At 45.0% G+C, this 27,914-nt stretch overlaps 1 protein-coding gene and 1 non-coding gene across 6 annotated transcripts in view; both read right to left on the bottom strand.

The window, feature by feature from the left end:
* The window catches only part of IGF1R (insulin like growth factor 1 receptor), a 309,956-nt gene that overhangs the window by 128,060 nt on the left and 153,982 nt on the right, over positions 1 to 27,914 (bottom strand). The gene's annotated exons all lie outside the window — the stretch shown is intronic.
* Positions 23,945 to 24,051, bottom strand: LOC112061902 (U6 spliceosomal RNA). Its single transcript, XR_002890429.1, has one exon. It is a non-coding gene; the product is annotated as a U6 spliceosomal RNA (small nuclear RNA).

Here is a 27,914-nt window from a genome sequence, read left to right as displayed (position 1 = left end):
ATGCCGCAGAGCGGCTGGGCCCGTGAGCCATGGCCACTGAGCCCGCGCGTCCGGAGCCTGTACTCCGCAACGGGAGAGGCCACAACAGTGAGAGGCCCGCGTACCACAAAAAAAAAAAAAAAAAAAAAGAGAGATACAACTGTACTCCTGGAAACTTAAATCTTCCTCCCACCCAGGCCTAAGAACTTAAGATCTTCATACACCTGGCAGAGAAGAAGGAAAACAAATTCCCCGAAAAGTCTATAGATTTATAGTCTAAATGTCTTCCTCTAGAATGTTTAATACATACACTTAAGCTTTAGTCATTCCGTACACTTTGAAAATACTCCTCGGTGATAAATTACAGTAGTTGCATCTTTCATTGCAGCTCACATAAATATCATTTTGCTTTCAGGAAACCAATTATAGAAGAGTAAATCATTTTTACATTGCTTTCCAAAAATCTTTAAGTTGCAACATGGATAGTACGTAGAATCACAAGAAAAATACAGCTTACCTATTCTATCATTCTTCTACATTTAGCAAGTTAAATCCCTGAAGGAAATGTACAGTTGGGCTGGTTTTAAAACACTCAGCTAACTTCAGTGTATGTACACAAGTAACGGACGAAATATTTATTGAACTTCCTGCAACATGCAGGTGTCCGGACGTGGGAGAAGGATTGGGGATCTCCATGTTTCCAGGAGTCCATCACTATCACAATGACCAGTGCTTTATGGGCACTTAACACACCGGGCACTGCCAGAAGCACTCTACACACACAGGCCACACCATTTCATCCCCACAACATCCCTGAGAGGTAGAGATGATCATTCTACTTGAAAGATATGGAAAGTGACGGTGAGGGCCACAAAGGTCACACAGCTGATAACACCAGGGCATCCACCAGGCTCCCAAATCCAGGGAGTTGACCGTTACGACGTCCTCCAGGTTATACCAAGTTTGTGAAGTTAAAGAAAAAAACAGCTCAGTGCATGATCAAGTCTTAGGGGAGGGACTGAAAATTACAACTTAGGGAAAAAAGAGACCTTAGTTAGGGTGGGATGGTCAAGGAAAGAATGCGGGAAGGAAGTCCAATCACGTGGGAGAAAGCATGAATGGAGGATTGAGGGTGGGAGACATCTTAGCAGGAATTTCCGGAAAGCTGCAAAAAATAAGCCTAGGCATGGAGCAGGGAGAGCTAAGTCTAGCAGTTAGGACTTCACATCAGAAACAATAGGGAGCCTTTATGAATAATTTTGAGTGGGCGAGTGTCTTAACCAAAGCAGTGCTTTAGCTAAAACAGTTTGGCTACTTTACAGGATGGATCGGAGGGGAGGAAAGGCTGATGGTGAGGACTCTAACCAGGAGACCACATTAGGGGAGAGGCAGGAGGACCAAAAGAGGGAGGGAAATGGGGGGCATCTGCCTAAAAGACTGAAGGAGAGGAACAGAGAGGAAAATTCCTTCCAAGTCCTGCCTAATTATGATGAGCCACTTGATACACATGGGAAAGTAAGAAGAGACAGGTGGGTGTGCACACAGGCGGTGAACTTGCTCTTTCCTACCTGGGGAGAAGCAGCGCCACCTGGGTGGCACAGACTACCGCCCTCTCCTGTTACCTCGGCTCTCCTGTTACCTCCGCTAGTTAGTTCCATCCGAACACAACAAACATATTTTCGGTGAGAAAGACTATTCTCATTTCAGTTTTGTTTGAACCACATCATTCACAAACAACTGAATGATAAAAGATGAGTACCGTCCTCTTGCTTGATTTTAAGATGTCTAGGCTCTTCTCTGAGAATTTGCCTGAAAGTAGTAGTTCAACCAAGTTGCTTTTGTTTTTTTGTCATGGTTGTTATGTTTTTTTAAACCAGGGTGGTCCAAGTGAGAAGCATGTCCTTGGAGAGTTTTAACTATTAGGTCACAAACAGAAAATTGTGGCGGCTGTGCACAATCTCCCATGCTAATGAAACCAAGAGGTTATTGCTCTAAGCTCAGGAAAAGGGGTCTGTCACCTGGAAAGGTGCCACAGGGCTCACAGACCAGCCCTGCTCAGCTCCCAAAGGTCAAGTGGAATCAAAGCTGACCCTATCCCAGTTCTCACTCAATAAGAAATGATTTTGGCCATATCGGTAGGGCAAAAACAGAAAATAAGCTTTGAATTAGTCTTGATGCTTTGTGAGAGCCTACTATCTTGCTAAGATGGAAGCTCCATGGGAGGGGGAAGGGTAAGCTGGGACAAAGTGAGAGAGTGGCATGGACATATATACACTACCAAATGTAAAACAGATAGCTAGTGGGAAGCAGCCGCATAGCACAGGGAGATCAGCTTGGTGCTTTGTGACCACCTAGAGGGGTGGGATTGGGAGGGTGGGAGGGAGACGCAAGAGGGAGGAGATATGGGGATATATGTATACGTATAGCTGATTCACTTTGTTATACAGCAGAAACTAACACACCATTGTAAAGCAATTATACTCCAATAAAAATGTTAAAAAAAAAAAAAAAAAAGATGGAAGCTCCATGAACTGCTCAGCCTGGCTTAGTAACTGCTCTGCCTCTGTTCTTTGGAAGAGTCTGCTGCTGACCGGAGGCATGGGGGCAGGGAGGGGGTCTGAAGCCCCTTCTCTTGTGTGATGGGCATTTGAAGTCGCAGCCAGGCACGTGATGCCAACTGTTCCAATTGGCTCCTGGTGACATCACTTTGTTATTCAACTTTGTATTTCAGCCTCCCCCTTGTCGGGGACTTCAGGACCTCACCAGGCCAAGTCATTTAGAAGAGAAAGAGAGAGGAAGAAGCATGTCTTATGGAGTCATGAAGTGTCAAACATCCTCTGTTTAACTTCACCCAGTTTATAACAGAACTGGTGAGATGAATGTTTCAACCAGCACAACCACCATGTTAAGACTTTCCTCCTGGCACAAGGAGGGGGATGGGAAGAGGAGCAAAGCTTGCTGCTGAGCCCTGAATGAGTTAAATCGGATCAACTTAAATAAAAATCCTGACAGTTTGTTTTCAAGCAGGAAAACTGTAAAATGGAAACCACATGCAATCCTGTGCTGGAGCCCCATTTAAATCATTCACACGTCGAAAACTCAGAGAATGTTTCTAATTTAGTCAAACACTACCTCTCTTTCTCCACAATAAGTCATCTTAATTTATTTCACCTAACTCTACTGTTTTCGTGTTAACAATGTGACCACCAGAAGTTGGAACAACTCCTTTCTGATTTGGAAAATAAAGCAGTTTGTTCTGTTTTATTCCATCTTCTATACAGTGAGTGAGCACACAAGTCCCAAAACAGTACAAAGAGTTCAAGGATCTGGTGCAACATTATTAACTTTTTATGTTCAACTCAAAGCAAAACGCTTCCTTTTAGGATAATGTGTTTTAAAAAAAATTAACAGGCTTTACAAACCCAAACCAATGAGAAGCCCAATGACTCACCAGCTTCCAATACCCACAGGTCAAAATGCATTTTAAATTTTAAGTTAGGCTCACTGGGCTCCTGTAAGACAGGAACTCGTATCACTCTAGAACTTGATCATAGTATGGGAAGTGTAGCCACATTAACCAAACATACAAAGGCCTCAAGACTAAAACATGCCTATGACCCCAATCTTGTACTTACTTGGCTCCCTGCCGGAAACATCACCAAGAGATGCGTGAAGACACTCAGGAGAACTTGGCCCTGGCCTGCAGGCCAGGGGAAGGACCAAGCCCCATACTCCATCACTGCCCTGGGTGCAAATCTCAGGAAGGCAGGGCCTCAGGAAAGGTTTCTCTCTCAGGGCCGTCTTTGCTGTGGAACACTCACTATAGAAAACTATTTGAGGGTGGCTCAACTGCTTTACAACAGTTCTTGCAGAAATGAAGGGAATTTTCCACCTTCCTGAAGGCCTGACATCTCTCTTTTTTTTTTTTAATCTGTTTTATTTATTTATTTTTGGCTGCGTTGGGTCTTCGTTGCTGCACCCGGGCTTTCTCTAGTTGCGGCGAGCAGGAGCTACTCTTTGTTGCGGTGCGCAGCCTTCTCGTTGCAGTGACTTCTCTTGTGGAGCATGGGCTCTAGGTGCATGGGCTTCAGTAGTTGTGGCTCATGGGCTCTAGACGTGGGCTTCAGCACTTGTGGCGCACAGGCTTAGTTGCTCTGCAGCATGTGGGATCTTCCCAGACCAGGGCTCAAACCTGTGTCCCCTGCATTGGCAGGTGGATTCTTAACCACTGCGCCACCAGGGAAGCCCTCTCTTTTTTGTGATTGCACTGATCTGCTCTACCCAGACTTTCCCATCAATTATTACTCATCATTTATAGAGTAGTTCATATTTGCAACATACTCTGCAAATATTTTTAGCACTTCATACACCCTTTGTAGGTTCATGACTACCTGTGGTGGGGAAGGGAACTGAGCTGGTCTGGAGTTGGAATTCAGAAGCCACTGTGAATGTAAACGTGTGTGTGTGTGTGTGTGTGTGTGTGTGTGTGTGTGTGTGTGCGCATGAGCACATCTCTCCATGTGCTAGGCCAGTAACTAATTCCCTTCCACCCTGTGACACTTCAAATCTTGGCCTATTGGTCCCAGGCATCCTATTCCTAAAGCTCCTTGCAGGTATCAAAGCAAGCAAATTTAGTAGTTTGAGACTGAGTTTCATGAATAAATCAGTAGCACTCCCATCACTAATGAAGGTCAGAGAGCTACATCTCATTTCTCTGCCTTGGCTTCATCATCTGTGGAAAAGAAGTCATACTAGGTATCAAAATATTTGAGGCATCTTAGAGTACTATGCACATCTAACACCTACCTTACCCATAACTCAATTAGCTAGCAAGCCACCCTTTCCCCTTCCACTCCCTTCCAAAATGGTTACATATCCAAAATCCAGCAAGGAAGGGGCCATGCTGACTATGTATTCATGATTCTGTTTTATTCATCTAAATTCATGGTCTACTGAACACTAACTTGCATATACTTTTAGCAAAATTAAATATTTAAGTTCTAAGCCTATAGTAGATCAGAAGCAGCCAATTTTAGGGAGTAAGGCTGGAGGCAGTGAAAAAATCAGTTAGAACAAAAGCAACATGAAGAATGCAAAAAAAGGCAACTATACAAAAAGCCAACAAGGATCTCAAAAACCAGGCACTCACAGGCCATTTACACAGTGCAGTGCTTCTCACACCAAAAGTTGTCAAGCACACTCTTGGGGGCTTGAGAGTTCCCCTTAATAATTTTCATTTTGTTTGTTTTCATTTTGAGTATGGTCTATTTTTCTAACTTCTAGTTCATCTATTTAACCTTCTTAGAATTTAGTGCTGCAATTTTAGCATCAGCATTTACATCAAAAACACACTGGAAGCAGACTGTGTTATTCTAGTTCTTGTACACCAAGAGGAAGAGAAAAGGTTCATTTAATATACGAACACGTGTTTACATACCCATGTGAAGACCAAATTATGTCATGGTGTTGTGTGTGAACTGAGGCTCTTGGATATTTAAAAAGAAAAGCGACCTGAAATGCCAAAGAGAGGCATCCCACAACTCAAAGGTACTCATGCCTTTGAGGTCAGTTACTTATTCACATTCTAAGTGCTGATCTGGTTTCAACAAAGTATCACCATGTCACGAAACTGATGTTTGGGTTTGAATTTTGGGGACTTATCTGCATCTAATGTGTACATTTAATTTATAGCTATAAAAAAATCCAGAATCATAAGATATTTATGCCTAGTTTAATGATTGTAGTATTTAGGTATCTTTATAGCAGAGTAATTTATAAATGACCCTGAGGGGCAGTGAATATCTTTTACCTTTAAAGGGGGTCTCAATTGCCACAGATGAAAAACTCTACTCTGCCCACCTGGGAACTTCACTTTATTATCTCATCAGAGAATGAAGCTACTTTCACAGTGATGACCTTGTGTACTGAGAAAAGTGAGATTATGTTCATTATATTCTCTTCAATGCAAGCAATTAAAAATGTCCTTTAGAAATATTTCCTTTAAAAATAATTATTTTAATTGTGTTGCTTAAAAAGGATGACTCTTTCACTACCCAGGTAACTCAGTTCTTAATTATATAATTAAAACTTTTCTTCATATTCTTGGAACGTTCTGCTGTTTAGGACATATTTCTGTGATATGAAGGTACCCATGTAGATGTCTTTTGATGAGCAGAGAGTAAAGCTAAATTTATACATATATGGAAATGGCTTCAGCAAGTCCCTAGTTAAACAGGGCCAAACTGAAAGATCAGTTTGGGGTATGGAGCTCATTATCTGTAAGGGAGTGTTGATGAGCCTCAGCCACACTCTGAACAGCATAAAAATCAGGGAATTGAATCTCTGGATCGATGGCACTGAGAGAATTTTACAGTAAATACCCAAATACCAACCACATGGATTCTACATTTTATTCTCCATGTTTTATTACTTATCCATCCATGTTATTTTAATGATGCTTTTCCAAATAAATTGCAGACATCAGTATATATCCCCCTAATACTTCAAAAGGCATATCATTAAGTAGGGTTTAGTATGGTTTCATGTTTTTAATTTTTAAGGTACATTCACATGCAGTGTAATGCACAAATGTTAAGTATAAATTTGCTGACTTTCCCCAAATCCGCATACCTGTGTAACCCAAACCCTTTTCAAAATTTAGAACATTGTAATCATGCCAGAAAGTTTCCTCATGCCCGCTTCCCAGTCATTCCCTACCCCAACTCTCAGATGTAACTACTGTTCTGATTATTTTGCCTCACAGATCAAATTTTTCTATTCTAAAACGTCATATAAATGAAATCATGGAAAGCATAATGCCTCTTTCACTCAGCATGTTTTTGAGATTAATTCATGTTGCCTGTATCAGTGGTTCATTCCTTTTTATTGCTGAGTATTCTCTTGTATGAATATGTCAGTTTGTTTTTTCCATTTTCCTGTTGGTGGACACCTGGTCTGTTTCCACTTTTCTTTTCTTTTTTTTTTTTTTTTTGCTGTTATGAATAAAGCTGCTATGAACATTCTTATACAAAAAAAAAGAAAAAAAAAAAAAAAAGAAAAAAAATCTCTCAGTGTGGTCTGTGGACCCCTGGGGGTTCTGCAGCCCTTTTGCCCAGGTCTGGGGAGGTGGGGAGCAGGGGGTATGAGATTAACCAATTTTCATAACACTGCGAAGATATTACTTGCCTTTTTCACTCGCACCGTCTCACGAGTGTACAGTGGACTTTTTCAGCGTGTGATATTGATAGCAGATTGAATGCGGAAACAGATATCAGAATCCGAATGAATTCTGTTATGCCAGACATTAAAGAGATTTTGAAACACATCACCTCTCTCCTCACTACTTTGATGGAGGGGGATAAGGTTCCCCCCCCAACGAAAATATGTTTACATGTAATGGGCTTATTATTTTTTAGATGAATTAATAAATATTTTTTACCTATTCAATATTACTTTTTAATACGGTAAACATCAATAGATATAACTCACATACACAAAAGCTCTTTGGGGTTCTCTCAATAATATTTAACCAGGTAAACGAGTCCCAAGACTAAAGAGTTTGAAAACCCTTAGATCATTTCATCCTTCCTACAAGGGCAGCAACAGTAGATGATCCCAAATGCTTCCTTCATCCCTGACTGCTGAACCCCACACTCCAATATTCAGCTCCCTCTTAGCTCTTCCCCTGGATGTCTAAGAGGCATTTCAGACTCAGCAAATGCAAAACAGAGCTCCTGCTCCTTCTACACGGTTCCTTCCGGAACAGACCTGCTCCTCCCCCACTCCCCTTCCAGCTCAGGAACCAACACCTCCATCCCCTGTTCTATCCAAGCCAAGAAGTCTCTGTTATCTTTATTTTTCTCCCTCCATTCTTCATATTCTATACATTTCACAAATCCCCAGATATTCCTAGATCAATTCACTATCAGTTGCTATCACTCTGATCCCGAGGTGATCAGGGGACAATTTTGCCCCACTCCACTGACCCCCATCCCCTTCCCAGGCACATCTGGCAATTGATTGTCATGGGGAGGGAGTGCTGATATCTAGTAGGTATAGACTAGGAACGCTGCTGAACTCGCCACAATGCACAGGACAGCCCCCCCAGCCAAGACTTATCTGACCCCAAATGTCACTAATCCCAAGGCTGACACCCAGCTTAGTCCAAGCCACCTGTATCTCTCCACTGGGTTATCCCAATAGCTTCCTCACTGGTCTTACTGCCCCTCTCCCGGCTCTGGTCCATTCTCCACACAACAGCCAGAGTGATTGTTATAAGATATAAATCAGAGCATGTCTGTTTCTAACCCATCACTGGCTCCCTGCTGCAGGTCAAGGAAGTTGTCACTCGTGCCACAGCCTAAGGCCCCACCTGCTCTGGCTCCTGCCTACCTCTCTGGTCCATCTCATAACTCAGTGCTATGGACTCACTTGCATGCGTGTCCCCCACCCCCATGACTATGTGGATGCCCTAACCCCTGCGTGACTGTATTGGAGTGGCCTTTGAGAAGGCAATTAGGGTTAAATGAGGTCATCGGGGTAAGGGCCTGATACAACAGGATTAATGTCCTTATAAGAAACACCAGATCTCCATCTGCCATGTGTGAACACAGCGAGCAGGCAGCCATCGACAAGCCAGAAGAGATCCTTCCCCGGCACCCAACCATGCCGGCACCCTGATCTCAGACTTCCAGCCTCCAGAAGTGTGAGAAATAAATGGCTCTAGTTTAAGCCACCTAGGCGCTGGTATTTTGGTATCACAGCCCAAGCTGTGTAACACACCGTTTCCCTCCTCTGCCAAGTTCCAGCCTCCTGGGCACCAGTCTGCATCCGCTTCACGGCTTTTTGTTCTTGCTCTTCCCCCTTCACGCCCCATGGCTGACCCTGGCAACCACCTTCTCAGAGACGCTTCCCTGACTCCTCAGCCTCACACAGTACCACCCCACCCCCAACCCAGTAGAAACCGATTCCATCTCATTCACTGCTATATCGGGACAGGACACAGAGTAGATGCTAAGTATCAGTTAAATCGATAAGTAAGTGAATGCACCTGCCTTTGCAGGGCATTTCCAGCCACTCTCTGAGCCCGGCCCACTCCCACCTCCCAAAGAAAGTCATCGTGTTTGGTGCCAATCTCAGCGTCCTCTGGGGACCAAGTGGGACAGGAGAGAATAATTAATGGTAATATCTAGAGTGAGTAGTTATTCATATTTGTTCACTCCAGGGAGCATCAAGTCTCAATGTTACGTTAAAACACAGGCCTGGGGAGAAAAAAAAACCCAGGCCCAAGGGGACGCAGAGTTAGTCCCCGGCGTTTGTTATCTGCAGCCATGGAGTGAGGAAGGATACGTGTCACTTCAGTAAGGCTCACATGCAACTTCTCAAGGGCCCAGGCTTGAGCTGCCCCAGAAACCTAAGGCAACTCGTGGAGGCCAAAGAGGAAGGGGAGGGCAGATGGAGAGAGACCCGTCAACCAGGATTGATGTCTTTTCTTTCTACCATACTCCATACACACAGGTGCTTCTGAATTACTGGATCTTTGAAAAGGGCAGTCTGCACACAAATGCAGTATGAAGAATGATGATTCTGTAAAGGAAAATGTATAATGGAACAGTAAACACACAAATTCCTGATGGCCTGCTACGGGCAAGGTACCAATCAGCTCCTGGAGTTATTCATCGGAATTTCAGGGAGAGTCCTGAGGAGGGCTGGGCGCTCGAATCACAGATGGTCAGGGAAATCAGTGAAAGACCCCTGATTAGGGTCAGGGAAGCTTCAGAGGGAGAAGGGCATGATGAATGCCACAGGAGAGAAAGGCAGATGTTCCAGAGGGGAGATGAAGTAGGCACAGGCAGGAGGGCTGTAATTGTTAGAACATGAATTCCAAACGGAGAGGACTGGGAACGTGGGCTGGGGGGGTCAGAAACAGCGTCTCAAGCGATGCCCGTTGTGCAGGAGTGTGGGACACCCCTTTGGAGGAGAGGAGAGCAGCCAGCTTCAGGATGCACAATGAGGGTGAGTGGTGATGCTGCAAACATGTTCTCATTTTCACTAACATTTAGTTCACAATCAACACAACAGGTCCAGACTTCAGCCAGCGTGGAGGGAGTGTGGGCAATAGTACAAGAAAGCATCAAAAAGTCAGAGGGACTGGAAGGCTCAAAGGGAACAGAGCTGCCTCCCATCAGCCTTACGAAGGGGAAGGTGAACCCCTCTCTCATTCCTGTGACCAAAGCTGGGGATGCTTTGAATTTCACTGCCCCAACACGCGGGATCACATAACACTCTCTCCGACACACCGCGAGATCGGGCATGGATGGCACAAGAGGTGAGTCTCCCTCCCTCCCACATCCCCACACACCCAACCTCTTCCAAAAACATCAAATCTTTTCTTCCGTAAATAATTGCAATAGGATGCCGTAGTTTTTCCCAAACAAACAATAGCTGGATTGTGCCCTGTTTGCCATGGGCCCAGCCCAGCGCACACAAAGGCCTGCTTTCACGGGCTGGGCCTCTCTCCACTGCAGAAGGACGGGTGTGATTCCCCCTCCCCATTTATTCAGTAACTTCACTGCAGTGATTCCTTTAGGAAAGGAAGAGGCTGTTACCAGGAGGAAAAGGAACAGCACCCATTAAAGACAATGGCCATTGTTCCCCAGGTTTTCCCTTGCCTTTGACTTCATCCAGGAAGCTCTCCTTACACCAGAAGAGAGCTGTTTGCTCTAAAATTCCAATCACACAATTTTATTAAACTTTCTATGAAATGTCATCCATGATTTTAAACTGTAAGAAGCTGAAACTTTCAAAATGTTCCTGTTTTTATATCCTATATCTTCATACTCTTTCGGAATTAAATAGAATTTAAGTGAGTGCCTATATTTTTGTACTAATTCCTATGCCTGGTTTAAAAAAAAACGTGAACTAAAGAATAAAACTCATTACTTTATAGGTGCTGCTTGAAAAATACATCATTTGTGTTTAAAAATATAAAGCACTATGATTCCCTTTCAGAATTTAAGTTTGATTTTCCCCACAGGTACAAGAAAGTGCCTCAGCCAGAATGCCCTTATTTACCAGTTAGAATATTTCCAATAAGAAAGCTTAAAAATCATCTTTCTATTTCCAGTAATTCAGAATGGCCACTCTCCCAGTCTGAGCCACTGACATTTGACACAAAGAGGTTTCTTCCCCTCCTATTTTAATGGTCTTTCTCCTACTCACCTCTTTCACTCTCCCAATTTAGATGAAATGGAGTTTCAAATGGCCAAGATACTAATAAACCCTCTGAAAGCCATCTGCAGAGCTTATACATTTTTGTTTTTCAAACCATGTCAACAAACCATATAACGCTACAGCAATCAATGCGACATCAGGGCAGAAAAAGGACCTTTAGCTGCATGGTAAAGTGTTCTTCTGAAGGGATTTATCATTCATGCCAGTAACTTAAACTAAAATGTATTTTAAAGTTTAATTTTGGTTTCTCGATAGGACCTAGTGAGGCAAGCAGTCCACAATCATGTGCTTCATTTGTTATGAGGCTCAAGTAGGAGACTCCGGTTTATTCAGCATTGCACTGACTTTGCTTATCTCACGATTGACACAACACTTGAGAGATGCTTTCGCATTTGCCTGGGCTTCAGCACTGAAAGTAAAACACCTCGACTATGCCAGACCAGAGTCTATTACAGACCTTTTCCCATTGGATGGAGCTAGGTCGTCAAAACTCATTGTGATTTTCAACATATGGAGTCATAATGATGGAGCTGGGTTGGGTATCTCCAACCTACTTCACCAGAAGAGGAAATTCTCAGTACTCAGGTTCCGCTTACACCTTTTCTCCAGTCTCAGAGCTCAGACATAAGGAATTGATGGGTCCACTCTGCATCCAGTAAATTGCCCTCATCTTCATCCAATTCTCAGCATATGACAATCTCAACATGTTTTATAAGGGTGGGTTTATTGTTACTCACGTATGGTGAGACCAGCAGATCAGGAGACGACTGCCACTGAAAAGACAGTTTGTTACCTGCAGTTCCCAAGAGGAGTGCTGCACCAGGCCGCACAGAGCCACACAGGGAAGCACCAGGTCAGTCAGGAGGCAGAGGGAAACATGAACAAGAGCTTTAATTGTGGCTTCTGCAGGAAGGAATGGGTGAGGCAGGGTAAGCAGGCTTAGGATTGGCTGGAGGTGAATACTGCAGTGGGCTCTGGGGTGTAGGTGCTGTCCCTAGTTGGCTGGTACCTGGCCCTGGGGTGAGGAGGGCAGGTGGATAATGGACCTGAGTGTGAGAGCCCTATACAGGAGCTGGAAGGACGGAGGAGGAGGGCATGGGCTCTGGATTGCTTAGTTTACATATGAAAGGTGTACTCACTTACTGTCTCTAGATATTAACTAGTTCTGGGAGGGACGGTCTCTCCAGAGTGAGCAAGGCCTCAAGACATCAAAGCACCAGAATCACAGAACACAAAAAGGCATGATTAATAGAGAAAGGTAGCACAAGTCAATTGTCAAAACTTTCATGGCCCCAGGTAGTAACCTTCGTTCAAGTCAAAGAGGATGATGAGAACATCTGAAGAGGAGCTACCAATTCATCAGCACTGCCAGCAAAGCCACTTAAACCACTGCTTTTCAGCTGAAGATTAGAACAGCATAAGAGAAAGGAAGTGGGTCTATGGACTTAAGAAAATGGGCTGATGGTCGCTTGCCAACAGTAGTACATTTCATGACACTTCTGAAGGCAGCTCATCTGGAGTCAAGTCCACAGGGATGATCCAGGGGTAAGCCCCAAGGACAAGGCCTCAAAGAGGGACCTGGACAACATACATATGAAATTCAAAGATAAAGTTGAGAGCAAGGGCAAATAGATAAAACAGGATATAAAAAGATCAGGTTGGAAAGAGGGTCCAAATCTTATACAACAAAGTTTTAAAAAGTTCTATGAAAAATAACAACAATGTAAGCATAAGACACTGGTGACGTGGCTAACAGCTGAAAGGGTCAGAGAGTCCAAGGTCCTTTGCTGGCCCATGTCAATGAGTTCCAAAAAGATGACACGGTCTTCAGCTGCATCCCAGGGGCCATGGCATCCAAAATAAGGCTAGTCAACAGTCTGGGTCTGATTTCTATTGGCTACAACCCTCAAAGATGGCATTTTAATTCTCCGGGACAAGGTTTAGAGGGTTGTTAAGCTAGAATTTATCAAATGGAGTAAAGAACAGGTAAAGGCACAGGAAATGTTGAATCTGGAGAAGGAAATATTCAGAGGGTACAGAATAGCTGTCCTCCCATATGCAAAAGGACAACTATCTTGAAGGGATATTTGACTTATTTTTTATGGTTCATAAGATACAAATAGGACCAACACAAAGGAAGCAGGTTATAAGGAAGTAGGGTTTTGTTTGCTTCTAAAAAGGAAGAATCTTCTAGCATTCTTAAGTTGTCTGAAAATGAAACAAGTTGCCTCATAAGATGAAGAGGTTCTTGGACATGGAGGTGTTCAAGGAGAGACTAGTTATTCCTCTACCAAATACACTGGTGTTCAGTAAACTTTTTCTGTAAAGAGATTTGAAAGCTGTGCTGTTTGTGTCACATAGCAAGAAAGCAGCCACAGAGGTAAGCAAAGGAGTATGAATGTGTTCCAATAAAACTTTATTTACAAAAACAGGTATGATGGGCTTGCTTTGGTGGCATGGGCTATCGTTTTTCAAACCTTGAGTCAAACTTAAGAAAATTATTTGGAATCTTTGATTTACAAGAGAATTGCTCACTTATAAATAAGATATAAAGGGATGGCCATATACATACATAAGTGCTCGATAAATATTGCTCTTCTCAAGATTAATTTATCCCAGAAGACTAAAATAAAACATTTTAACTTTTCATTTTTAAATGGCAGAGTGTTGGTTTGGGGGTGAGGTGGGGGAATCTTATCTAAAATATGTCACACTGTAATTCGGCAATAGTTAGGTTCTAACACACCAGATTGATATAATGCAGATACTTAAGCAAACAGCATGGCCACTGACCACTAGAAAGCAGAGAGCAGGGCGCTGGTCAGGTTACTCAGAGAGGCAAGGGAAACACTGCGCCCCTGCCCCCTACGCCTTCCACCATAAAGTTCAATACACTGGGCCCCATTTTCTAAGGTTGGCCTTCACTCAAACCATAAAACTGACTTTCATGACCTCTCCAGACCTCTTTTTTTGCTTAGTGCACCCAAAATCCCCAAAGTGAGGACCAGTTTGGATCCCCCTCAGGATGGAGCACACCTACAGAGCTCATGCCAAGCCCTGTTTTAGTCCTAGATGTCCCAGTCTTCTCCCACCTAGACCCCACAGTAGGGGTAGTGGGTTCTCATTACATTAACAAAACACAACTCAGGGAACACAATTTTAGCAACAAAGATGGAGGATGGGAAACCCATTGGAACCATTTCCCTCCAAAGCAGTTGAGTCCACCGCAGACACTCCCTGAGGGCTGTGTGGACACGTCTGGCTGTCACGGCAGAGCCCTTATGCAGTACTTTACGTGGGAAAATGGAACCGACCAACATTTTCTTTAAGTATTCCTCAAAACCAAATGAGTCTTCTCGGGTTGAATCCAGAAACTCTGAGACTATGTGCACAGGATTTATAATCTGGTGTCTCCGTAGCAGAGTTATAAAAACACAGAATGGAGAAAAAATGGCAGTTTAAGAGCCTGCTAATTCACTGCCAGTTCACTGCGGTGGTTCACATCTCTTGGCTGGCAGGCAGGCAGCACTCCCAACGCCCGGAGCCTTGGTGCTGGGCAAGCCTCTCGAGCCGGCAGGACCTGGGAAGCATGGAGCTCACGCTGACAGCTCTTCTCCGGGGTCTACCTGAGCATAAGCCAGCACTTCCAGCTCCTGACCCTGAGGTGGTGGAATCCAATCTCAGCTGCTCTGGAAAAGACTAATCCAAGTTTACAACAGGAGGTCGGTAAGCCTTCCAGCACCCTAAAGTGCCACTAGCCGTGCCCCGAATCTCTGTGCTACCCTGAGGTTGCCTCCAGTACGTGCCCGGGCAGAGTCAGGGTCAGGGCCCCGTGGAATGTCAGAGGGGCTCAGCCAGAACCTTGGGACGTGTGCCCTGCTCAGAGTTTCATTATCCACACCAGAGCAACCCTGCAGTCACCTCACCTAGCACTTGGAGGGCCTGGAACGTTCAGAATAGGTCCGCATCTAAAAAGCCTCTAATCTTAACTGTCTGATAGGAATCTTTCAAGAACATACTTCCCCTATACCTGCACAGACTCTAAGTGCAGTTCATGTCATATTCATCATCATGACTCCAGTACAAAAACCCATAAGGGCCTATAGTGTTCTCAGTGGATGGATATTAAACTCACCTGCCTTTTAAGTTCCCATGTGTTGTTGGCAACACAGGTATACACAGTAGTCCGGGAGGGCTAAATAGTCATTCCTATAACCACTGTTCTTTCATTGCAAAACTGCTGCATTGGTAATATTAAAAATCAAAGTGAAATAATTCTTCATAACTTATCCCACAGCTGGAAACATTTTTGAGGGAGATAAACATATTGATGAGGAAAATAGAAATCTTTCAACTTCAGGTTTCAGAATTAATGAAAGGCTATTTAGTTGTAGTTATCTAATTTGGTGCTAACTGATGTCCCCTTATTATTATTTTTAAATTCTTTCTAATATTAATAGCTCTTACACCAACAAATGTGACTTTCCCTTGGGTTGATCTAAGCTCCTCGTGGGGATATCCAACATCACTCTGTCCCATGCCACGCTGTCACAAATGCCTGTCCTGAACAACATGTATTTGGTGTCTTTGTATCACAGCTTACTTACCACACAAAAGTGACACCTCAACCATCAAAAAGGAATGTTCATTGGAGCTGCTCTTAGAGAATTTTCCATTTACAAGACAATATCTATAACGAAAACTTGTAGATCAAACATTCTGACTAAATTTACAAATAATGACTCTGCAAGGAACGTTACTATTTTCATACAGCTGCTGTTGTTTCCTCTGAACTTACACTGTGTGAAACATAGAGGCTTTCTTTCGTTTGACAGAAAATCCGAACTGCTGGATGAAAGGAAAAAAAGCCAGGGGACAGTGCATGCATTAATGACTGGTGATGCTGACAAAAGTGACGATGGCTTACACTTCCACGGACAGTGTTCTGCTGTGGTCCAGGCACCACTGTAAAGTCCTCACGGTCATTGGTTCACTTAAACCTCACAAACCCTCGAGGGGGGCACCACAGTTCATGCCATCTTACAGAGGGGGAAACAGAGGCACAGGTGTCACACCCAGTAAGCAACAGAGCCAGGACGGAACCCCATCTGGCAGCGGTTGATGGCTTTAGCCCCTACCCTTTCTCTGAGCATACATCCACATCTGAAACTATGCCGGGAATCTAAATTTAACAAGCTCCATACAACCAAAATGCCTCAGACGGCACAAAGGAGTACATTTCTTGTACAAGTACATGTTGCATAAGGAAAGTCTCTAGAAAGCTGCCTAGACCGTATATGGTTTGGGGAGGCAAAGGGAAGCTCCAAGGGACAAAGAATCCATCACACTATGTGGTTCCTCTGTTAATACATCCAGGATGCAGCCTGTGTTCAACGCCCTACTTGGGAGAATCTAAGCTTTATGATTAGTATGTTTTTAGCTGTTAAAAATGTGAAACTACCTCCAACCTATTTGAATCTATAAAAATCCCACCATGCTACAACGAACAAAGCATCGTATTGAGGAGCTGTGAGCCAGGCACAGGGGGATGATCTGAGAGGGCTGGGGTTGAGCAGGGTAGCTCTGACTTCAATGCCCACGGAACACATCACGTCAGAACTTACAAAACTTTCAACTTGCATGATATTAACGGTCGTGTCAGGTTTAGGGCCAGTTGTACCCTAAAGCTCTTATGTCAATATTTTGTGGATGCCTGATGTTGGTAAATACACACCCTTGTCTATCACTTGCTAACACCAGAGAATGGACTTTTCCAGGCACAGGACCACTCCTGGCTTTCAGCACATGTCCACAAGAAGGACTAGGGCAAGAGACATCCTTAGCTTTTCTTCTCTCAATGCTGAACAAACACTGTGAAAGAATTCCCATAGGAGTTCTGGTAACACCTATTAGAAGGTGTTTATTTAATATATATTCCCACACATGCCAATTATAGAGAGAGGCTCCTATTATTCAACCAGAATTTTTAAGAAATTTTTTTTAGCTCTCATCAAGAAAAAAATGAAGGGAAGGGAGGGGCAGAACTTTCAGCTGGGAGTTACTAGCACAGGCGCTGCAAGATGGGCTGGGCCCACACTGGCCTCACAGTGTCCGTGTGGCACATGGAGCTGAGCCCACTTCAAGGGGGCTTAGCAGATGGACAAGGCATGGCGGTTACATTCTTACCTCCTTAGAGACCTGCACGCCTCTGACAGAAGCATCATTCATTTGCTCCCAGCTCTTCCTCTTGCACCCCGTCTCCCACTTTCTTTCCAGGCTAGCCCCAGACTTTCCAAATATAAGAAGGAAGAGGAGAGGGGATCGGGGGAGAGAGACTGCATTTTGTCCTGAGGTGCTTGTGGACTAGCTGTACAACTGGAGTGACAACCACAGGAAGGAGGCCTCCTTGGAGAGTTCCCAGAGCCGCTGCTGCACTCAAGAAACAGCTGGTCAGGGGCAGCAGGGAGGCCTTCTTCCTGGAGCCCAGAGGTGAGGAGGGGGGTTGGTGGGAGGGGGCAGGAAGGGCTGACAAGAGGACATGTGACGACTCTTTCTGCATCTTTCTCTGATCCATAAGATAGTCCTGGACCGTTGGCCTACTCCTGGGCCTCACCAAAATCACTGTGCTGACCCATCCCGGCCCCTCCCCACAACGTTCCTAAGTAGCTCACCAAAAGCACAGAAAAGATTAAGACAAAGACAGACTCTAACAGAAACCTGAAACAGGTAAGGAACCAGAGACTGGATGGAAACGTGTGTGGGTCCACGTTGATTCTGGCCCTTTGCAGACACACATCTGCACCTGCCTCCTGCCCGGTCCCCTAACAAATTCTGTCCAATACTCACCCTGCAGAAGGGCCGTGGCAAGTGCATGGCCAGGGCTTTCCTAGTTCAAAGGACCAAAAATGCATGTGCCTTCCCTAACAAGCTGACAAAACTATTAGAAATGGTTTTGGTCATAAAGCCCACCAACCAGAGAGAAAAGGGTATCTGAGTCCTTTATGTTAGCTAACAAAAAATAATTTATGATAATAACTTATCAGAGCTACTTTAGGATTTTAGAGGTTCTTTTAAGGGCCACAGTTAAAGGTTTTATTGGTTAAGCAAGACAAGAAAAACAAATCCTTCTTCCTGACCCTCCTGGAGTTATCACAGGTCACCACTTACAGGGCAACTAAGAGAGACAAGAGGGGCTGCATTTCAGGGGTGCTGGAGGTGAGGGTGGGCAGATGCAAAGTGCCTTGAATCACCCACACACACAAAGACACCATATAAACACACTGACATCTTCTGGAAAGGATGAGCACAAAAGCACATTAACATGCAGCCTGCCATTTGGAAGACTGGCCTTGTTGCTCTGCCCAAACGTAGGGTCTATGAGTGCCCGCTTCGGGAAAAACAATCCTCGAGGAATATTAGCCCTGTACAAAATGAGGACCATTCCGCCCAAAGTGAGTATCAGCTTTGGAAGGGGGTGGGGAACAAGACCTCTCCAAATTTCTTTTAACTTTTCACCTGCCTGCCAACTCTTGGCAGCAGAAAGTTTAAACAGGAGTATCCTCAAATGCAATTTCCCTGTACCTTAGATACTCCACCACCACCCCAAGATTTTGAATCATGCATCATCTAAATTTAAACCTTAGATATAAAACCACCCCAAAAGAAAATGTCCTTGAGTATGGTGATGATTTCAAACTCCGGTGAATAATTATCCTGGATTTCTTACCTGCAAGAATCTCCCATTTTTGTTTATCCTCTCCAGTTCACTGTATCTTCAAACAAATGGATCAGCGAGTATTTTCTGAGTGGCTGTGACTCAGAAAATACTCTTAGCACTCTCCTTCCCAATTCACAGTCACAATACTGTGTGTGCACAGGCTACCACCCCGTAACCTCCCCTTCAGGGTCTCCCCCTACATTACTTACCCTGCAGTGCAGGCCATCTTCCACAGTCTGGAAGCTAAATCAACAAGCCAACTACTACCCTTCTTTTAAGAAGAAAAGGCACGTGTTTATTTCTTCCCTTTGCATTTGTGCCTCCTAAATCTTTTGCCTTAGTCCCAAACCAGCCCTTGGGATACTGGCAACATGTAACACCATTCAGAAGAGGAAGATCACCCTGTAAAAATGGCACGACAATGCCTCAAACAGACGTTTCACAGCATTCTAGAACTACAGAGAAAAGATTTTTTTATTCCTCTAAATAAATAAAAACATAATAAATATATAAAACAGGCTACTCATTACCTCAGTGTTCGTACATCCCATCCAGCTATTATACGTGAGCACTACTTGGTTAACCCATGACTATGGAACATAAATACATTCCTGAGGTCTGTACATTTTTAATCACCTTCAAGTTACTGAATCAGCTTAAGGGAAAAAAGAGAAAGAAGCAGTAGGAAACCACTTTTTCATTGTGTTTCAAGCCAGGTACAATTAAAAAATCATTAGTTCAGTGTCAGCCTAAAGTAGAAACAAACAATTACCGATAGAACATTACATATTACATTTACTTTTCAATTCAAGTAGCACAATTTCCTGTCTGGGAAAACATAAAGCGCTATGTGTAAAAAAAATATAAGATAAACGAACCAAAAATTCTTAGGGGATCTGACTCGCTGAAGACCATGAACATGAGAGGGAAAAATATAGCGATATAAACAGAAGTGGCTCAAAATCTAAAATCATTAAATAAAAATCTTTCCCATTTGGAGTTCATAGCCAAGTAGGTGTTTATATGAGTATGTGTTTAATGCTCCATGGACCTGATGAACAGAATTCTAGTATCTCAACCACGAAACACTTGGAACCTGATGCTGACATAGAAGCAAAGCAAAAGTCCTCTGAGCTTCAGGGAAAATCATTTATAAATATTCACAGTTATCTACTTTACCGAGAGATAGATAGACTAAGATCAGAATTCGCAATCCCTGCATACAGGGAGAATACACCAAATGCATAAAATATTAACATGCATAGATGTCCAAGGCCATTTAATTTAAGGAAAAATTGAAGCCCCACATAGCAACAGATTCGGAGGCACCAGGTTTCACAATAGTGCCTGGAATGCCAAGAAAATGATCCACGTTAAAGACAGCGAACTGCTGTTAATCAACAACAATTAAGAGAAAAATGTAAATATCTTGCACTCTGAGAAGGGAGCTTTGATTACTTGGGAAATCAACTCAAGCAAAAAACTTCTGTTCCAGTGATGCCAGACAAACACAATGCATACAGAAGATGTCTGCATGTAGACAAGACCATGGCTATGATGGGATCCATTCTTTCAATGTGAATTTGTCTAGTCTTTCATGGAGGTAAGTTCAAAGCCTGTATACACTTTGCTCCCCAAAGTTGCTGTTGGTCAAAACATCTGAGACGCTTCTTGAATATGACAATTCTGGCTTCCTTGACCTCATCGGTGCAATCTTCCACCCCCAAGCCAAACAAAACAAAACCCCAAACATTCCTCAGTTCTGCTTTATCTCCCCTCTTCCATTTTCTACCCATCTTTCAGAAGGAGGAGGCTACAGTCCCTGCCTCTGCTGACAACTTAACCACTGGGCCATCCAGGGTGTGCTCCTTCAACTAAAATGGTTTTGCCACCAGTGGCACAGTCATCCACTATAATACCTCAATCTCCTAAATAAGGAAATACCCCCTTTGGAAGTGTTTTGCTCCCTCTCCTTCTATGGCAGTTCTCTCTTGTTCCTTCTTTTATTTCTTATTGCAATCTTTCTCCACCCCTTCTCCTTCCTTAAGTCCTGAAGCCCTCCAAGGGCCTAGCCTGTGGACTTAAGTGACCTACCACTGTTAGTAGCAAGGCTCAGGCCAGAATCACATCTTAGAACCAGCCAGCCATGCTCTGGGTCAGCTTACCCCAACTTTTTTCTAATCAGGACCCCAAATGAACTTCAAAGCCAGAGCCATCACTGTACCCAGAGCTGGCCCATGCAGTGTGCCTTTAATTCAGACCCTCAGGACGCAGACACAGTGACATCATGTTGGCTGCTGGCCAAAAAGAGAAACTGGACAATTAGGACCCAAGACTAGCTGTTTATATCAAGGCCTTAATGCATTCCTTCTCATCCCTTCCTTTGGTATGATTGCAATGAAAGACTTTCCTTTTACAGTTAAAAAAAAAAAAAAGAAACCGAACTCATATCACCCATGCCTAAAACAGCCCAGATGTGGCATTCAAGGCTGGGGAGGGGCATGTGGTGTTAACGGGACACACGACACCCACACAGGAGAGAAACCAGGGCAACCAGGAAAGCGAGTCAGGCATGCGATGGTGAGCTTCCACACTGGTGCTGGGGCAATGGGCATTAGGGCCATTGCCAGTTGTGTTTATACAACATCAAAACATGGAGAGCTAAAGAAAGACGCTTGGCACATCTGGAGAGTTTGTGACATCAGGCATTAGGTGCCTTAAAGCACCTGGTTGCCACTAGCAATGGGGAGGGAAGGGTCCTATTTAAAAGCTGGAGCAAAAAAACAGCCTAATCGTCTCTATCTCTGTTCTCAGTGTCCACGTTGGAGAAGGGTGTGCTTAACCTTTATGGCAGAACAACTTTACAATAGCATTATCCTTCATATACAGCCGTGATGCCTCGGGGTAATTCTCTTCCGCCAACCATGCTCAAGGACACAAAGCCAGCATTTCTGATTTGGGGAATCATTTCGAGGGTGGTGTGGATGGCCAGTCGGTTTGGGGTTCGCTCTTTGCACACAGGACAGACAGCGAGGACACTCCTCATCCAGGCTTAAAGCGCTCTTCGCGAGGACAGCGGCCCTCTGCCGGGGCTCACAGGGGCAGCTGTAACCCAGCCGCCCCTCTCTCTGGTGTTTGTTTTGATAGAGGTTCATTTATGCCCAAGACAATGCCTGCCCTCTTCTCTCTGCTCCCAGCAGGAAGTGGTGGCAGGGAGGGGGGCCAGCATTGTCACACAGCTTCCAATTCACACAACCCTGTGACCACAACAATGAGGCTTCAAGTGCCACAAATAATGAGCTGCCCACTGGGAGCAGGAGAGGGGGACAGGGCAAGGGAGCCAGCACGTGCAGACCTGGGGCACCAGGTAGTAGGTGCCCCATAATCAGTGTTCCACTCTCAGGGCTGGGCACGGGGACCCCACCTGCCTCCTCTTGGGTGGCTTGGGGACAGAGATGTAACCAAGGCCCCCAGGGATGACAAAGCCTTTTTCTCCCTTTTCCCAGTGCACTTCTCTTACCATTTCCTCCAACTAAATGAGCAAACACTCAGAAAAAACAAAACAAACGAAAAAAAAAATTAACGCACACAACATGCTTAGTGTTCTAATTTACACACAGTTGCACAAGGGGCAGAAAAGTCTAATTTGAATCGACAAAAAATGAACAATATCCTTTAAAATACAGCCGGGGCTAGATGGCTGTGAGTGAATGAAATGCATTACCCAACCAACTGCTGCTGTAACACAAGCCCTCTCCTCCCCCTCCTGGGCCTCATTCATAAAAAGCTTGCTTTGCCTCAGCAGCTGCAGGAGCCGGACTGGATTTTCGTCCGTGTTTTCCAAGACAGAGGGAAAACAAATGAAACAAAGAGAATCCCTCAGATTCCACCACCGAGTCTGCCTCCTCTAGGGAAGTTTGGGCTGCTTCTCTCGGTCGTCAGGTCTGTTCCCCAAATAGGCGGAGGGCATTCTGCAGAGCTGCTTGTGGGGAGCAGGGCTAATGCTCACACACCCAGTATGTTATTAAAGAGATTCCCATCTGCTGAGTCACACGCCATATCTTTCACCACCGTGCTATTTAAAAGATAATAATAAAAATCAAAAATCGAAGGTTCTTCCTTGTTGGTAAATGGTGGCTGTCAGTTTATATAAAGACTGCCGAATTGGGGTAGAGGTGGCAACAAATTTCCAAAAGAGGTGGAATTTTTAAATTGTCCACTTTTAAATTGATAGCAACATGCTCAAACTTTATACAGCCATGGTAGAAATCTTAGGAGGTTTTGTACAACTTTAATTCTTAATATTACTTTTCAAATTTCCAAACACACCAGCAATTGACATGCTGCATCCTGGCAGAAGTCCCCCGAAGTCCAACCCTTTGCCATGGCTCCCCTGCCAGCAGAGCATCTTTCACCACCTCCCAGGCCCAGGGAGGCTGGTTCTTATAAAAGAACAAGCCTCGCTCAAGTACACAGTCCCTTAGGAAAGTCAGAAATCACCACGATAGACGGGAGGCTATCAAATTTTTTAGACTCAAAACCCTTCTTCAAAACAAGGCCTGAACAGAAGAGCATGTTCTAATTTACCAGGAATGGTTTTTGTTTTTCTTTTAAAACATCGTTATTGGAGTATAATTGCTTTACAATGGTGTGTTAGTTTCTGCTTTATAAGAAAGTGAATCAGCAATACATATACACATATCCCCATATCTCCTCCCTCTTGCGTCTCCCTCCCTCCCTCCCTATCCCACTACCCCTCTAGGTGGTCACAAAGCACCGAGCTGATCTCCCTGTGCTATGCGGCTGCTTCCCACTAGCTATCTATTTTACATTTGGTAGTGTATATATGTCCATGCCACTCTCTCACTTCGTCCCAGCTTACCCTTCCCCCTCCCCGTGTCCTCAAGTCCATTCTCTACGTCTGCGTCTTTATTCCTGTCCTGCCCCTAGGTTCTTCAGAACCATTTTTTTTTTTAGATTCCATATATATGTGTTAGCATACAGTATTTGTTTCTCAAAAATATGGAATGCTTCACGAATTTGCGTATCATCCTTGTTCAGGGGCCATGCTAATCTTCTCTGTATCGTTCCAATTTTAGTATATGTGCTGCCGAAGCAAGCACACCAGGAATGGTTTTAATGCAAGAATTAAATAGGAACAGAGTGAAGGAAGAGGAGACAGGAATAAAACCATTCTTGTTGCCCTAATACCAGAGCTGTCTTCTGGTAAATTGAGATATAAATTCTCTCTAGAGACAAGATGATCAGAACTATTAACTGGTCCCTTCTCGGCTCTTGCAAAACAGAAGTAGGGTTTCAAAATCTCAAATGGCAAGGGGTGCGGGGGAGTCTGCTACATTTCCAGAAAATCCTAACTTTAACACTACCATCCCTCTGTAATCCTGCCCTGCTCATCAGGGCTGGGGCCCAGGAGGTCCCATTCCTGCGTGCTCCCCGCCACTCCCTCCCCCACCCCCAGACTATAATAGAAGCCCTGAGTGCTCTTGTGCAGTAAACATTCATTGCTACCACATTCCCTCCCCCCACAAAGGCCTCCCCATCCCACCTTCACCCAGGGACTGACAGCCAAAGAAATGAGAAAATGATGTGGAGATAGCAAATGAATCTTGTAAGATACCTGGTCTGTAATTAAATCACAATAATTCTATAACCTCTTCAAAGGCAACAATGTCAAGATAACAAACTGAGAGCAAAATAAACAAGTCTTATAGAAATTATACCAACCTTTATAAACAGATTACCTAGTGGCTGCTGCCCGGATTCCACAACCATTTTTTTTTTTAACTAATCTCAGACCTTCTGACCATAGTGTGAGAGTTCCCATGTAGAAACCTGCAGACCTGTGGTTCTCTACATATTTTCTGTGACCATGAACATGCTTTACAGGTAAGGGGAATGTACCCATGATCATTTTTTGAGGGGGCCCATGGAAGAAGGAGATAGATGAGTCATATAATGGATGCAGATTTAGTGAGATTTTAATACCTAAATTGTCTCTGGCCCCATTCGCAAACAACTGGTAAACATCGAAATGTTTCTTAAGCCCTTGGGTGTGGGCATGGTTACCCAAAGACATGGTAACTTCCCTAAAGGAACAATAAAATACACCTTAGGACGCACATCAATTAATCAAGTTTGGCCCTAACTAAATGTGTGGTATAGGGCAAGATACCTTATAAGCTCTCTGTCCATCAGCGTCCTCATCTATAGAATGGATATAACAATGAAGCTGACTCTTGCAAGGTTGTCATAAGGGCTGATACAGAATAAGTGCTCAATAAATGTTAGTAGCTGTTGCTAAGCTGTCGCTATGTCACCTCACCCCCCATCTAAACTCTCTGCTGACTTCCCAACACAGAGAACAAAATCCTTTTTTTTTTCTGTCCCACGTGATGATTTGGCTGTGCCCACCCTCTGCCCCTCGCTCATGGGTTCCTGCCCCACGACTGTCTCTTCCTCTTTCTCTGCCGTCCCATACGCATCCCATATGCGTCTGCCAGTCCTGTTGGCGCTTTGGGATTCCAACTGCATCTCCCAACAACCTTCACCATTATCCTGGTCTAAGATGCACATTCTCTGCCCTGGATCATGGCAACTGCCACCTCCTACTGGTCTCTCTGCTTCTGTCCCGGCCCTAGAGTCTACTGTCAACACAGAAGCCGGTGTCACCCCTCTGCTCAGAATCCCGTCATCTCCTGTCCCGGTCAAAGCCAAGGTCCTCACCATGGCCCCCTGCCCTCCAGCCTCCTGGCTTTCCTGCAACCCTTCCTTTAGGTCTCTGCCCAAATGCCATCTCACTAGAGACCCCCTCTGAGCACCCTACAGAAAAGAGCACCCCACCCAGCAGAGCCCCCAGCCCGCCCTGATTTAACAAAAGCTCCGTGAAGGCAGACACTCATCCATGGCTCTATTCCTGTACCGAGAGCAGCGCCTGGCACAGGGCAGGTGCCCAGAGAGTGTGGGGTGAATAAACAGCCCTGCTCCCCACATGCACACACCCCAAGATCGTCCCCACCTTGGGGCCTTTCCACCTATGGTCCCCTGCCACCACGTCCCCATGTCTCCTCCTGGCTGACTCATAATCTCAGGGCAAATGTCCCCTCCTCCGAAAGCCCTTCTCTGAGAGCCCAATCCCACCCACCCCCCCAGTTATTCATCTATTTTTGCTCACAGCACTCATCACTGTCTGACACTGTGACTTGATTATGGTCTGTTTCTGCCACTAGAACGTTTCCATCACTGGGCCCTCAGTGGCTACCACAGTGCACCCGAGCACCTGGCCTGTGTTTCTGAGGAATGGTGGTGCTTATATTGATGTTCTTTACAAAGGAAATCTGGGAGCGGGGCAGGAGGGCCTGCTCTTCCCTGTGCTACACACTCTGAAAGTTCTCTTTCAATGCAACACCCCTGGAGCCTGCAAAAGCCTGCCGGCTGATGGGCTCCGTGGTCACCCGCAGAAGCACTCAGCAGCTAAGAGGTTATTTGTGTGCAAAGGAAAACAAACCTAAGTTACTAAATAACAGCTCAACATCTGTCACCACAGATGAGCAACTCTACGCACAGCCAGTGATCCTGCACGGCATGACCTGTCCAAACACCAGGTGTCAGCTCTGCCTCCCCCTGAGCGGGCTTGAGCATGGTCATCACAGCTGCCTGGGGACACCACTCAAAACCAGCGCCCCCGACCCTAGCGCCCAGCCCCCTGGCCTCTGATGCACTCACTGCCTGCGCAGCAGAGACATCAGGTGACTTCCTTGAACAAGAAAAATGGCCCGTTAGGCCGCAGGTGGGACTTTAATGGTGCTGCTGTTGTGACCTCGGGGAAACCAGGACCACAAAACGTGACTGTGGGCACTGCACATATAGGGCAGGGGGAGAGCCGTGGAAGATGTGGGGGACCCGCTCCAACATGAGCACCCTGCAAACGAGGTGGAAGCAAGCTCACCCACCCCAAGAGACCCCGGGCCCCCGGCCTTGAGAGTTAGATGCACCGTCAGAATTCCAACAGGATTCATTAGCGAGAGCGTTCAAACAAATCCAGTGTGAACACGCACTCAGCAAACATTGACTGGAGCTTTGGTAACGGAGGCTCTGTCTAGGTGCTTGGCAGACATGGGGAAGAAAAACAAAAAGATAAGATCCTTGCCCTTGTAAAGCTTGTGCGGGTCTAAGGGAGACACAGACAGAGAAAATATACCAAAGACTTAATTATTAAGTAAGTTAAAATCATATATTAGAAAATAATACATGGAGAAATCCAGATTAAAATCACCAATTACTAGTCACGAGACCTCAGCAGCTCAGACTGTGGATGTGGGGTTCAGAGACATCTGAGAAGTTATGCTATTTGCCGGACAAATGTGTTCCCATTGTAATGTAAACTGCAGGACCAAGCTATCTGTGTCGCGCTTGTTCCCTGCAGGATTCTCAGCTCAAGAAGAACACCAGGCACAGGTCAGAGGCGCAGCAGCATTTGCTGAAGAAATGAAATGCTCACCACCAAGTTCTCACTTCTGTGACAGAACCTCCCAAAGGTGAGGGAGGGCCTGGGCTTTTACAGCAGATCCCAAACCAAACCAAACACACACACACACACACACACACACACACACACACACACACACACACACACGCACACACACAGAGGCACCTTTACCTCTCCTCCACCCCCATCCTCCCAGGGGGGCACAGGAAGGTCCACTACAACCTGCCAGCACAGTGCCCAACACAACACCTGGGCCCCAGAGTCCACGTCCCCTGCTGCCCACCTCTTCCTGGGCTGGGGTGCTCACGGACCCTGTCCAAGCTGAGCCCTGGGCCGCCTGCAGGGCTACACGGTGGAGCACAAGCCATCCACGAGGCAGAGATGGATGGGCGTGCAAGCACTGTCCTTCAATGCCTCCAGTATTTCAGATATCCAAAAAGTACGTTATAAACCTCAGTGGTGATCTAGTTAGCTTGTTTG

This window comes from Physeter macrocephalus, chromosome 11, assembly GCF_002837175.3.
Source record: "Physeter macrocephalus isolate SW-GA chromosome 11, ASM283717v5, whole genome shotgun sequence".
NCBI lineage: Eukaryota > Metazoa > Chordata > Mammalia > Artiodactyla > Physeteridae > Physeter > Physeter macrocephalus.
Note: the sequence above shows the minus strand (reverse complement) of the source record. Positions and strands in the feature narration are given on the sequence as shown.